The sequence below is a fragment of the Helianthus annuus genome, chromosome 16 (genome assembly GCF_002127325.2).
Source record: "Helianthus annuus cultivar XRQ/B chromosome 16, HanXRQr2.0-SUNRISE, whole genome shotgun sequence".
Lineage (NCBI taxonomy): Eukaryota > Viridiplantae > Streptophyta > Magnoliopsida > Asterales > Asteraceae > Helianthus > Helianthus annuus.
Window position 1 is genome coordinate 35,454,670 of NC_035448.2, and position 13,801 is coordinate 35,468,470.

Here is a 13,801-nt window from a genome sequence, read left to right on the forward strand (position 1 = left end):
TGAAGGTGGTTAATAGTTAAAGTATGATGAAAATCTATGAACACTAAGAGATCTTACACTTAAATCTCAAACATGAAGCTTTACATAAAGATCACAAGATAAGAGATGATGGTACATGGTAAATCTGAATTAAATGAACAATAATCTGCTATAAATAACCTGTGTTATGAGATAAATCGTATTAGAAAGGATGACGATCGTATGTGTGCGTTTTAGTAACATTTAACCTTGAAACAGCATGCTAATTTGCACATTCAGCCGACTTTAACTGGCTGTAAACAAGACATAAATTAACGAAAAATGTGTTTTCTGAAGTCTGGGTTTATGTACTATGAAATATGGTTCTAATGGTACTGGAATCATAATTTTTGGACTTCGTTTACTATTTTTAAAGCGTCGATTTGTAACAGCAGCTAAAGCTGCATTTTTACAGCAGTAAATGAGAGTCATATTTTCAGTCATAACTTGAATTCTGTGTAGAGTTAGATCATAAAATTTATACTGTAGATGGTCACTGTTGTCTCCGTGATCCTCCAACTGGAATTTCGTAAATCGGACTCTCGGTGAATTTTAAATAAAATATTCCGTGAACTACAGTCAGAAAAAGGTAAATCTGGATGCAGTCCAGAAAATTGATTTCTACAAAATATTGGTGATGATTTGGACCACGATGTTTTTACACAATAATATATGGGTCATAGCAGACATTCTGTAAAAATTTGAGAATTTACGGAATAAGGTAACTATTTTATTAAAATAACCGAAAACAACCCAGTTTTGTGTTTTAAAACTGAGTCGATATAAGTAGTATTTTGCATGCCTAAATGTCGGGTTGGTTATTCGAAAGCGATCTAGCAGGTTATATGTTAAAGAAAATGATACGCTCGTAAGCATGGACACCTCCAGTTACAGAAGAAACTCTGGCGAAACTTTTCTAGAAATATAACACTTAAAAATATTTTTGGTGACAAGTGTTTATAAATATATTTTCAACTTGTTTTCAAAATATAAATTTCGTCATGGTTTTTATTACAAAATAACCAAGTGTCGGAGGTGGATTTTTGTAAAGGAAACTTGTTAAATATATATTGAGAATATATATTTCATAATAAAACGCTTGTGTGGTTTTATGATTATTTGTGAACTATATATATATATATATATATATATATATATATTATTTTTAGAGTAAAAATAATATAACTTGAATACACTACGAAGTTACGACTCCAAAATAATACTAACACCTTTACAAATAAATATCTAAGTTACACCGGTATTATTATTACCACCCGAACTTTAAATGTAACTTATGTATTTTCGGAAAAATATTATTAAATGTGTATTTTGATAAAAGTATTATTTTAGAAATTGTATGGAATGAAATATAATATTTTTGGGAAAAATATGCATATTTTGGAGATGGAATATTTTAGACAAATGAATTAAAATATATTTTACTAAGTGAGACCTAATAATATATTTTTTTGGAATTATAAGAACGCACATGTATAAATACTCCCGTCCTTGGGAAGGAAATACGCATATACGATACTTGAGAAGTATAACTCTAAAATGGTTGTCTAACTACTATTCCAGAACTAAATACAATTATTATAAGTTGGAATAATACCAGAATCGTAACTCAAAAACACGAATACTAAGACAAGGCACTACCCGTTCGTCTGATAGACAATAGACCATTGTAGGTAGTCGGGATTGCCGTGGAGATTTGGGTTACGAGTACGAAGACGCAATACTGTGAGTTCATGTCCCCCCCCCCCTTTTCTCTTAACTGTTTTCAGTTTTTATACTTCGGGGGTGAAATACATGTTACTATGATTAAGAATACTTTTTACATGGTATGGTTAGCGTAAGGAAGGTTACTATTTAGATCATGTGAGTGGGTAGGCGGGAACTGAAGGCCATTAATCCTCAGTGTAGGACCGAGGGTCATTAGCGGTAGATCTATCTGGGTGTAGCGAGCCCAACCCCTGAGTTCGCTGAATGAGCCAGGTGGTGACTTTGAGCCCGACGCAAAAATCTGCTAGGTTTGAGTCTTCCTACTGCACTTCACACATATCATTGGCTTTGCAACCCAATGGTGATCTCATTTTTCCTTATTTGCTACATATAAGGGATTTTTATACATACAGACATTTTTACAAAGGGTTATACATACCCACCTACACATGAACTCGCTCAACTTTACGTTGACTTTTCAAACTACATGTATTTCAGGGAACTAATGGATCTGGCACGGTATGCACGTATTTTCAAGCTGCATTTGAATAAAGAAGTCATCCAGGGTTTAGAAGGTGTAACCTCTTCCTGGACGGGTTACATATCTCTAAACCTAGTATTGTTTAAAGTCTTTTGCTAAGTTTTTACGAACTCATTAAATCAAGTCAAGGTTTGTAACTTGTTTTGTGATTGATGTATTAAGACGAGTATAAAGTGGGATTTTTCTAAACTTTATTAATGGACGAATATCTCATGTTTTATCATATAGAATTGTTATGATTGTTGCTATGGTATTAAGAAGTCATACCAAATAACCCACGCTTCCGCAAAGCCAGGGTGTGACACAAATGGACGATAAATGAGCTGGTCACTATGTGCGTACAGGAGGAAGAGCGTATGAGGATAGATCGCCCTATTGATGTTGCAAACTTCACCACCTCCAACTCTAAGAAAAGGAAGAACAATCATCAGAGAAAGGATGCTTCAAAAGTCCAAAGGCCTAATCCTAATACAAGTGCACCCTCCAGCTCTAAGAATTCCTTAGGCAGAATACGCTGCAAGTTCTGTAAAAAGGCAGGACATACGTAGAAGGAATGCCCTGACTTTAAGGAGTGGCTGGCTAAGAAAGGTAATGATTATTTTATGATACTTGAGTCCTATAATTTAAGTCTTCCTGCTAACTCTTGGTGGTTTGATTCTGGTTCTATGGTTCATGTTACCAATTCAACTCAGGGATTCCTTTCAATCCGAAAGCTGGAAAGAAACCAAAGAACGCTTAAGGTTGGGGATGATCGAGAATTAGAAGTGAAGGCCATTGGAACATTACAATTAGTTATGAAAACTGGTTTATGTATTAAACTTTATGATACCTTATATGTTCCTGAGGTAACTCAGAACCTTGTATCAGGACCAAAGTTAGACATGGACGGTTTTATTGTTTCCCATGGTCATCGCAAACTCTCTATCCTCTATGATTCTGTTCTTTATGGTACTAGTGTTCTGGATGGTGGTCTCTATAGATTAGAACTAGATGATGGTTTTTCCAAATCTTTGTTGTCATATAACATAAATGAATCACTCACAAAGATGAAAGAGAAACGAGACTTAGAGACTTCATCCATGTTGTGGCATCAACGTTTAGGCCACATCTCAAAAGAACGATTAAATCATCTTGTAAAGGATGAAGTCTTACCTCCTCTCGATTTCTCTGATTTTGGAACATGTGTCAAATATCTTAAAGGTAAAATGACATTAGCGAATAAGAAAGGTGCCACTAGGAGCTCTAATTTATTAGAACTCATTCATACTGATATTAGTGGTCCCGACCAAATCGCTGGCATAACAGGACATACTTCATTTATCACCTTCCTTGATGATTATTCTCGTTACATGTACTTGTATCTTTTTAAGGAGAAATATGAATCTCTAACAACTTTTAAAGATTATAAGGCTGAAGTTGAAAAGCAATTAGATCATCAGATTAAAGTTGTGAGATCAGATAGAGGCGGTGAATATTATGGAAGATATACTGATGTGGGTCAAGCTCCTGGTCCATTTTATGAGTTTTGTAAGGGCCAGGGGATTGTGAACCAATACACCATGCCTGGTACACCTCAGCAGAACGGTGTCGCTGAACGAAGAAACCGTACCCTTATGAACATGGTGCGCAGTATGTTAGCCAACACTAATTTACCATTATTCCTCTGGACTGAAGCGTTAAAAGCAGCTGTTCATATACTCAATAGAGTTCCTTCTAAGTCTGTCCCTAAAACTCCTTATGAACTTTGGACAGGAAGGAAACCGAGTCTTAAATATATGAAAGTATGGGGTTGCATTGCTGAAGCAAAACTTTACAATCCTTTCCTATGGAAACTTGACCCTAAAACAGTTACCTGTTTCTTTATCGGGTATCCTGATAATTCAAAGGGTTATCGTTTCTATTGTCCTTCCCATGTCACCCGTATTGTTGAAACCAAGCGTGCTGGCGTTCCTGGAGGATTTCAAGGTCAGTGGGAGCAGTACCAAACCTTACGAAGAATTGCAAGAAGTACAAGACGCGGGGGGAGAGACTCGTCGCTTACCATTACTCCGATTACTCCTCTTGTACCCAATGCAACTACTGCACCTGAAGCTACTGCACCAACTCCAAATTCACCGCTACAGTCAGAACCCATTATACCTCATGACGAAGGCACATCAAACGCTCAACACCAACACAACGCTGAACCCGATAATCCACTCAGGAGGTCATCTAGATAAAGAAGGCCTACTAATTGGGATGATTATGTTACCTACCTGACTGAAATGGATCCCGGAAAGCTCAATGATCCTATCTCTTACAATGAAGCCATTAGCAGTGATCAGTCTTCTGAATGGAATAAAGCAATGATTGATGAGCTTGAATCCATGAAGAAAAAAGACGTTTGGGATTCGGTAGAATTACCCAACGGTGTCAAACCAGTAGGATGTAAATGGGTGTTCAAACCAAAACTGGATCCGAATGGGAACGTTGAATGCTACAAAGCGAGATTGGTTGCAAAGGGCTACACTCAGAAAGAGGGAGATTATCAAGAGACGTTTTCACCTGTCTCTCATAAAGATTCAATAAGGATCGTCATGGCCCTAGTAGCTCATTTTGATTTAGAGTTGCATCAGATGGACGTTAAGACTGCTTTCCTTAACGGAGACTTAGACGAAGATGTTTACATGAAACAACCTGAAGGTCAGGAGCATCTAGTCTGTAAGTTGAAGAAATCCATTTACGGGTTAAAACAAGCATCACATCAGTGGTACCTCAAGTTTGATGAAGTCATGAAGAAACAAGGTTTTATGAAGAATCAAGTGGATCAATGCACCTACCTCAAGATGAGTGGGAGCAACTTTACTATACTTGTCCTTGTCCTTTACGTAGATGATATTCTATTGGCAAGTAATAGTTTAGACATGTTGCATGAGTCGAAGCATTTACTCTCGCATAACTTCGACATGAAGGATCTCGGAGATGCTTCTTACGTCATTGGCATCGAAATCCACTGAGATAGACACAAAGGGATCTTAGGATTGTCTCAAAAGGCTTACATAGATTGTGTCCTTACACATTACAACATGCAACAGTGCAAACCCTCCGTCGCTTCAGTAGTTAAAGGAGATGTTTTCGGTTCATTCCAGTGTCCGAAAACAGAGGTTGAGAAGGAGTAAATGAGCCAGATACCTTACGCGTCAGTAGTCGGGAGCCTGATGTATGCTCAAGTCTATACTCGCCCAGATATCGCTTATATTGCTGGAATGCAAGGCCATTATCAGACTAATCCTGGCCTAGATCACTGGAAAGCAGCTAAGAAGGTACTTCGATATCTGCAAGGGACAAAAGACTATAAACTAACTTATAGAAGAAGTGATCATTTAGAAGTGGTGGGCTATTCTGATTCTGACTTTGCCAAATGCAAAGATGACAAGAAATCCACTTCGGGCTATATCTTTATGTTAGTAGGCGACCCTATCTCATGGAAGAGTCATAAACAACAGTTGACCACAACTTCCACACTGATGGCAGAGTACATTGCTATTTATAACGCAACATGTCATGGAATGTTGCTTACAAATCTGATCACTGGACTCAAAACCATTAATTCCATTTCTAGACCATTGAAGCTTTACTGTGATAATTCAGCTGCCGTTAGCTTCTCGAACAGTAACAGTTCGACTGGAGCTGGTTTATATCTCGATACAAAATATCTGTTTGTACGTGAACGAGTTGAGGAAAATAATCTTTGTATCGAGTATATTAGTACTAAAGATATGCTTGCGGATCCGATGACTAAAGGTCTCCCTCCTAAGGTTTACGAAGAACATGTTCGGAATATGGGATTTAGTAAAGACCTTATTTAAGCATATTGTACTAGCTTTATGATTAATGAAATTTCCTCAGTTTGATTTTGTATGTCTCTTAGAATATGTTCAACCGGTATAATGGCATATAAGCAAATAAAGTTACAAATCAAACAAAGGGCTTATGCGCATTTTGATCATAACGATTAGGTTTTAAATTAAGGCTATAGTATAACTAATGGGGGTCCTGAGTCGCATAATGATTCAACGGCTGTATTTCTCTGCTATAGTACTTGTTTAATGCTAAAATGAGTGTTAACTCCTGATCAGGCTTATCTAATACTCATAGTAAATGATTACTCGGCTAAGTGGGAGAATGTAAGATTAAATATATTATGTTTAATATTTAATCTATAGCCATTATCATGGTTGTAAAACAAGGTTTCCAAGCCCGAGTACTCCCCGAGTAGTCGCTACAAGGCAGGCTGCCGAGGCGACTTTCTTTAACTCCGCTTGATTATTCGGAGTCGGTCAAACGAGATCAACCTCAGCCAGAATTGGATCTACTAGGTCAACTCGGGCCTAGTTTGACTTAAATAATAATATAACATAATTTCTATGCCTATCAAATTAAAGAATTAAAGAATGAATATCATTTTCACGTATTTTGTTATAAATATTAGTAAAATTTATATTATTTGACATATATTTAATCTCCAAAAAGTAATTTCTTTATAATTTAACATGTCCGAGTACTCCCCGAGTACTCTCCGCGTAGACCGAGTACTCTCAACTCCCCGGTCGACCGACTACGGAGCGCCTAGCGACTTTTGCAACCATGGCTATTATAATCATTTACATAATATAGATCAAAATATATAATAACCTATTAAATAATTAGTTGGTAATCGTTGATGGGCCATATTACCCTTATTAACTAATTAGGTTTCCTCTTGGGTACTTATATAAGGAGAATTATGTAGAGGTCAAAAGGTTACACACTGAGATAGATAACCTAATAACCGTAACATCATCATCATCGACCTCCCTCTCCCATAATCGATCCCCTTGTCGGTTTTCTTAGTCACCATCATTAGTCAGCACCCTAAGGAGGAACCAGATCACACTGACAACTATGTCGAACTCGATGTCATCTTCTCTGACTGGATTCTCCACTGCACTATCTGCTGTAACAAGTATGTTTTCATGTTTTCCGTTATGATTAAACAGAACTGATCCAACACAAAGGATTACCCAAGCCCGTCATGAATACCATATTAGATTTAACAGAATATTTGCTTACATCGAACCTTGGCGATCACTAAGAAACCATCCATGTATGCCAGAACCACATGTGTATCCGGATCTCGACTCCGACGGTTCTTCAGGCGTTGATGATTAGTTTATTTAGTTTGTTTACGTTTATTTCTCTACGTTGTTTACGTTTAATTAGTTAGTATGTTTAAGTTTAACTATTTATCTTGTATCCATTTAATTATGTAGGAGAAATAAAACAAGACAAAGTTTAACGAATGAAGAATATAGGGAGACCATCCAGACAGATGGAGAATTGTCCATCCGGACGGATGGAGCTAGTGAGCTAAAGGAGCTTTCATTAAGTGTTCCCTATAAATAGCACTTGTTATGTTTCATTTACAACTTTTTTGCCACTTTGTATCTTGAAGAGCTTTGAAGTCTAGAGAGAGAAAGTAGCAAACAAAGGTGATTCAAGGTGTAAATATTGTCAAATCATCGAATAGAATCATTGTTAATTACGTTCTTGTGTTCGATCCACACACGTGCACGGTTTTCGCACGTCGTACGTGTTCTTTGCAATCGTTCGGGAGTTCAAATCGATCCTAAAACGCGTTCACAAGTGGTATCAGAGCAGGAGATCGATTGCACAGATCTGAGATGCAAGAATCTACGTGATTTCATCAGATTCGGAGTTGAAATTGGATCAGATTTGTCAAAATTTCTCTTCATCTCATTTTTCTTCACTTTTGAACTTAAAACTCAGATACAAAGAGATTCATGGTTAAAAATTGCTAGATTTTTTTATATTATATGCGAAATACATAAGTTTTCAACCTTACAAATTTTCATAACAAAATTCAAAGTTTTTAAGGTTCAAGTTGATCAAAAATTGTTCAGAAAAAAAGGTTGTTCGTCATAGTTACTATTCATTCGGGCGATTGAAGGTCTCCATCTGGACCAAATTACTCATCCGGGCCCAAGTGCTTTAACTCACCCGCTCGGATAGGGTTTTCTCTTAGTCCATCCGCTAGTTGTTTAGGTCCATCCAGGATATTTTTATTGCTTAAAGTTCATTTGATGAAAAAGATGGTCCAATAAGATACTATGTTCATTCGGTGAGAATATATAGTGGGCCAACCAGAACAAGTATTGTCATTATTTGTATATTCAAGCCCATCTGAAAGAATAAGAAAATAGTCCATCCGCTCATATGAAAGAAAGTTCATCCGATAAGGTGTTGAGTCCATCCGGGTCCAGTCCTTGATACGTCAGCTCATCGGACTGAAGTGGTTTAGTACATCCGCCCGTATAGATATAACAGGCCCATCCGGATACAAGAGTGTCCATTCGGGCCTTGAAAGCCCATCCGCCCGGTTGAAAATTCACAGCCAATAAAGACTCACTAGTCCATCCGGATCAGGAAAGTTTGTTATTCATTTGCTTTGTAAACTCATCCGGGGTAACAGGTCTGGACCAAGGCCCATTCGAACATCAGTTTACACGAGTCCATCCGGGTAACAAGTCTTTTAGCTAAATTTGGCCATTCGGACTCACATAACCATCCGGAAGCCCACTCAAAACTTATAAAGTCCATTTGTCCATCCGGGAAGTTTAAGAATCCATCCGTGAGGCCCAAGTCCATTAGGAATTTTTGAGTCCATCCGTGTTTGAAAGTCCATTTGAACCCAAATAGAGTTCATCCGTATCAGAGGGTTGTTATTAAATTCCATCAGTGTATAACATTCAAGTTCATTTGGGAATTATCAAAGTTCATCCAGATCACATAAGTTGCTTTTGTCAAACAGGTTCATTCAAGAAATTATTAATTTGTTAAAATCAAGTATTCATCAGGGTCATTTTGTGGAGTCCATACATATTCTTGGGAATTCACAATTGTCCATCATTCACACGCTTCAAGTGGTTTAAGTGTTTGTTTTAAAAAAAATCTTCGCTTAAACGTTTTCTTTGTTTGTTTGTAGGTGAAAATCAAGGTGAATAATCAAGGAACGATAATCAAGGCGTGATTCGAAAATGTCGAGCATGGACGAAGAATTTTACAACACGTTTTACAACGCGTTTACATCCGAAACAGCAACTGAAGCAACACGCGGAACAAAAACTGTGTCGAGCGTTATTTATAAGAGTCTGAAGTATGACAACGTGTACGGAAATCATCAACGACCACCAAAACTAATGAATATTGAAGATTACCATTGGTGGAGTATCAGATTTGAAAACTGGGTGCAGGCTTATGCTTACGAAAGCTGGGTTATGTTAATTTTTGGATATGAAAAACCATTAAACGATAAAAATGAATTGCTTGAAGTTAAACAATTTTCTGAAAAAGATAAAACAAATCACTCTAACGAACTAAAAATGGTAACATTATTACAACAATCTGTTAGAGAGGATATCTTGTTTTCTCTTCAACATGGTGAAACCTCCAAATCAATGTGGGAAGCACTGAAGCTAAAAGCTAAAGGCGGTAAAGACATCAAGAAAAACAAATTTCTCTGTTGAAAAAAGAATTTGATCTGTTCGGATGCATGAAAGGAGAAAATGTCAAACAAATGATTGAAAGATTTTGTCATCTGAAGGTCGAGTTAGAAAGGTTTGGAATCAAGAAGGACAGAGAAGAAATTATTGATAAACTCGTCGAGGCATTACCACAAGTTGATGACTGGAAAACGTTTGTGATTGTTCTGAGGAATGATGCAAAGTTTGATGAATAACATTGGATGGTTTAATTGAAAAACTTGAGGGACATGATCTGGTGTTACAAAAACAAAACAAAATGTCCAGTTCAAGTTATGAGCAGAATGTTGATCTGTATTACCGGGGAAGCATGTTGCTGAACAATCAATCACTAAAGGTTGGTACAGCCTTCAGTACCGACAATGCTGGTGAATCATCAAACAACAAATCTCCAAGCTATGATTCTGGATATCATTCATCTTCTTCTTCATCAGCCAAATCCAATCAAAACCAGAATTGGAAAGATTCTCTGCATTTGAATACTAATTTCGCTAAACAGCACATGAGTTTCTTAGCTTCTGTTCTGGAGTCTTATGAAGGTTTAATCGCAGGAAAGAACGGAAATCCAAATATGACAAAGGAGGATTACGATCAAGTAGATCTGGAAGAGATGCGGCTCATGGATATTCGCTGGTGTATGGCGAGCGTAATCAGGAGAGCACAACATTTCATGGAGATTACTGGGAGAAAGTGTCTGGAAGCTCCCGATATGAAACTGGGATTCGACAAAGCAAAAGTCGCTTGCTTCAAGTGCAAACAGAAGGGACACTTCAAAAGAGAATGCACAAACCGTCAAGCTGATGATAATGTGAATCCTTTTCATGAAGATTACTACAAAAAGGCCATCTATCATCGCAATAATGAGCAACCATCAAGAACAAATCAAAAGCAGATTGAAGAAGGGTCGTCATCAAAAGAGAAGAAACAAGCTTATGTGACGATTCAGGATGACGAAAAAGAAGGGTTTGACTGGAGTAAATATATAAAAGAAGAGAAAAGAGCGAAAAAGGCATTGGTTGCGAAGAAGAAAATCATGCTCGAATGTATTTGATCGATGTGTATAAGGCTTACACAGAAGCACAACGGGCAAATAGATGGAGTGAGGAGAAAGAATGTTTTGTTGATCCTAAAAGAAACCCAACAGTTGATCCTGACAAAGTAGATTTTGAAGCACTTGTTGCTGCTATTCCAACTGTGGGTGTTTAGTGCAAAGGGCTTCAAGAGATTCCGAATTACAGACAGAAGGTAGATGGAGGACATAAAGAAGGTGATATATGCCAGTCTAGAGAAGAAGAAGAAGACGGTAGTGGAGATTGTTGATGAAAGCAGGAAGCTGAAAGAAGAAATTCTGAAGAAGACGACTAACAACACACCAGAAGAAGATCACATTGAGGTAACAATTCAAACTGAAACTACTAAGTCGTCTGATAATGCTGAATCAATTGATAAAATTGATGAAATTGAAGAAAAAACTGATCAACAGTGCAAGAAATGCATGGAAACGTGCAGGGCTTGTACTGAAAAGGATAAAAATCTAAGATCCAGAGACATTTAGTTTACTAAAATTGAAAAGATTTTTAAAGAAAAATGTAATAAAATGCTTGAAAATGAAAGTTTTTTGAAAGAAAAAGAAAAAGAGCTAACACAGAAATGTGAAAATCTTGATAAAGAAAACAAAACTTTGAAACAAAAGTGTTTAGTTGATTGCAACAAATGTGTTTAAAAAGATAAAACTATTCAAGAGTTGCAAAAAAATATGATGGAATGAAATTGTCATATCACACGGTAAAAGAAGCTTATGAAACTTTGAAAAGTAACGCCAAAAGTCTGGATGATAGATTGTCGGCTTGTCAGAAAACAACTAAATTTCTTGAAGCCAGGTATGAAGGTAAACAAATGGTTCTAAATTAATATATTGATGATGTCGCTAAACTTAAACAAGAACTGGCTGAAAAAGAGAAATTGGTTAATAAACTTCAAAGTTATCATGCTTCTTCATACATTTTTGAACGTGTTTTCAACATCACACCCGATGGAAAAGAGTCTGAAAAGAACAAAAAGGGAATTGGGTCAGAATACCATCAGGTTCCACCACAGTTGAAGAATAACTATACATTCTTTGATGGCGAAAAGGTGGAAAAAGCGATAAACATGGTTGACCAATTACCTAACAACATCAATGTGACTTACACCAAATCTGATAATCTTGGTGATTCAGAGGTGGTAAGTAAGGTTGTTGAAAGTGTTCTGAAAGAGGAGTCTACCAAAACAGATAATTCTGAATCACATGATGAAAATGAGGGAAGTTTTCATGAAAGTTATCTTAAAAATTCAAAATCTGAGAAAAATGCGAATGATGATATGATAGGATTGGCTTATACCATGATTGGATCGGACAAGTTATTCTCAGATATTGAAGTTCCAATCCATAATGTGATTTCGGAAAAGATTGACAAAGTTTTCAAATTGGTAGAATAGAGAAGTCTGAAATTGCAAAATTTGCTGGAAAGAGCAAGAAGTCTTTTTATAACAAACCTAGTTACAAAAAGAAAAACATGAAGGCTGTGTTGGGTTATAAAAATAAACAAAATAAAAGGAAACAATTTGGAAAGACAAATCTTCATAAACATACGAACTTTATTCACGGAACAAGTTCAGAAGAAGAGAAAGAACTCCAATTTAGGCGACAGTCTAATGAAGAGTTATATGCTCAAAAGAAACAACAACAACATGTTAAAGATGTTTCCAGGAGAACATGCTTTAAGTGTGATCAAATTGGACATCTTGGTCGCAAGTGTTCAAATCCGAAACCTGTTGATGTTGACAAGAAAAGGAAAGATGAGACATAGAAGTCAAACAAGTTTGGATCAAAATAAACTTGGAAACCGAAACCAATGACACCCAAAGTTGTGCCACAACAGATTAGGAAACAGAAAGTAAATGTTTCAGAACCAAAACAAATCTGGAAACCAAAAATTGATTTATCAAAACAAAACATTCAAAATGATTCAAGATTTTATCGAAGGAATGTTTCTAAAGGGCAAATTTGGGTGGTCAAGCAACAACAGGTTTTTGATGATGAGAAAATTAAAGAGAATGTTTTTGAGAAAAATGAACGAAATTTTCCAGTTCTACTTGGGAAAATATATGTTCAGCTACCTGAGTTAAAGCAGGCTTGGGTTGCTTTGTTCAAGTAATTGCATTGTTTGAATGTGCTGGTGCTCCTAAAGACAGACGAATGTCAAATCGGAGAAAAGAGCAGCCTGGCACAGGAGGCTGCAGGTCCCTGCAAGTGAAAAACAGGGAGTGTGTTTGATTTTGTACATATATAAACCATAAATCAAAAACCCTAAAAATAGAAAAATTTAAAAACCAAAAATATGTTTTTATTTTGTCAAAAATTGAAAAAATGAAAAAAAAATGTGTGTTTTCAAATTTTGTTAAAAATCTAAAATTTAAAAAAAAATGTTGATTGAATATGCCGAAACCCTCACGGCTGAACAAACATGATTATTTCACAAATGATTAAATGGTTTTAACATTGTTAAGAATCAATGTGTTGTAAATCATGGGGGTAATTTCTGCACAACAGAGCATGAAAAGCAGAAATGGATGACGAGATGAAGCTATCTGCATCGAGTTGTCAAATTTTCTTTAAATGTTTTGAATTTTAGGGGGAGTAAAATTATTGAAAATACAAAAACATTTGAAAATTTGAAAAAGCCAAAAACATGATAAAATTCAAAAAAAATTTGTGTAAAAAGAGGAAATGATAGTACATCAGTAGACAATCACAGCATGCTAAATATGGAAAGTCAAAAGTGATAAATGGACTCACTGATGGTGTGCCAGTATGTTTTTACACACTTAGTAGATTGATTTCGAGATATAAACCTAAATATCAATAACTTTCTTATTTCGTGGGGAACATCTCTCG